At 37.3% G+C, this 1,484-nt stretch overlaps 1 long non-coding RNA gene across 1 annotated transcript; it reads left to right on the top strand.

Moving 5' to 3' along the window:
• Window positions 1-407: 407 nt before the first annotated feature.
• On the top strand, window positions 408-984 carry LOC139152814 (uncharacterized). The gene is made up of 2 exons (XR_011556719.1): window positions 408-527; window positions 774-984. It is a non-coding gene; the product is annotated as an uncharacterized lncRNA (long non-coding RNA).
• The last annotated feature ends 500 nt before the right edge of the window (window positions 985-1,484 follow it).

Here is a 1,484-nt window from a genome sequence, read left to right as displayed (position 1 = left end):
TTTGGAAAAGAACGAGGTAGGCAAATGAAAGATTTACAAGTCTTTGTTTGCTTGTTTGCATGTCCATTCAAATATTGGTAAATGTTAGATAATTTGTTTCTGTAGTACCAAAATTTGCAATTCTTAATTTGGTGAGAAAATGTTCGAAAGTTTCAATACGGAAAGTTTTCGAAAAAATTTAAGTCTTTGACTGTCGAGGCGTCCAGTTACATGTAAGCGGAATTCGTGACAGTCATTTCTTGCTAACTTACATGTGTACACGACCGTTCATTCTGAACAATAGGTGGACGCAGTGTTTGCTCTCGAATTTCCTGTACAAGACGACGAGGGTGGACACTTGGAAATAGTCTGGGGTACTCCGGCAGGTTTCGTACTCGTCGGAGATACCATGTACTGCACAACCGACGGGGCAGGATTGGCTGCTAGGAAGGACAATGATGTTACAAAGCGGTTCAACCAAACGCTGAGACGGATGAAGAGAAATGGAAAATTTGCAGCACTTTGCAAAGAGTCGGAAATGAGACACGGTCAGTGTTATTTTTAAAGATTCTGAAATCGATTTCTTTGCGCCATAATTGCCATTGCCATTTGAAAATAATATTTCTTGTCTCTGTAGAAGATCCAATGTTTTCTTCTAATAAGGCGAACCAGTTTCAATATCACGAAATAAATGCTTGTAATAGTTTGATACAAAATAGCATGACATAGATTAAGAACTATGATAATGAGGCAATGGTGATTAACTCTGATAATTGTTTTTTATTAACTTACAGGAAACATGGGACCCATGGGTTGCAAATACTGACCGAATCGAAATCTCTTCGATCAATGAGTTTGCGACTGCCGCATGCATGAGATCAAGGGCTGAATCCTTGTACAAGCTGAATGTTGGTCACTCATTGAGTTCATTTAACAAAAGTGATCGCTGAATAATGTAGATGTCTTTTATGTTCTTTAAATCAAAATAAATGTAAACAAAGGCAAACAATTCTTGTGATGTTTTTTATGCATATGATTAGTAGTACTCGATAGCTCCATTCGTGAATGTGGCATGTCACGAGGCGCTATGATAATTCCCGATGCAGCTGAGTTGTACAGAAAATATGTGGAGTCTATTGGAGTCGACGTCATGCGCTCAACATTCTAAGTCGATTGTCATTAACAAGAGTTTTTTGTGTGTTTCGTCTCGAAAAGGCTGTGGATTCGTTGGTTCATTCTATATTGTAAACGATATGTTTGTGAATATGCAAGATACTTCTTTCGCCAACATAATTGATATATTGTATTTAAATGTATTTTCTGAAGTGGGAGAAAACTTCAATGAAGTATTGGAATCAATCATGCGCCAGTCATTTCTGATAGTTTTAAAAATCCAGTTTATGAATTGGAGGAAGTTGGTGACCAATGAGTTCACGATGACGTCATTTTTTGCATTGAAAATGTTCTTTAATTACAAAGTCATATCCCAGCTCACCAGTGTAATG

The sequence above is a fragment of the Ptychodera flava genome, chromosome 16 (genome assembly GCF_041260155.1).
Source record: "Ptychodera flava strain L36383 chromosome 16, AS_Pfla_20210202, whole genome shotgun sequence".
In the NCBI taxonomy this organism is placed as follows: domain Eukaryota; kingdom Metazoa; phylum Hemichordata; class Enteropneusta; family Ptychoderidae; genus Ptychodera; species Ptychodera flava.
Note: the sequence above shows the minus strand (reverse complement) of the source record. Positions and strands in the feature narration are given on the sequence as shown.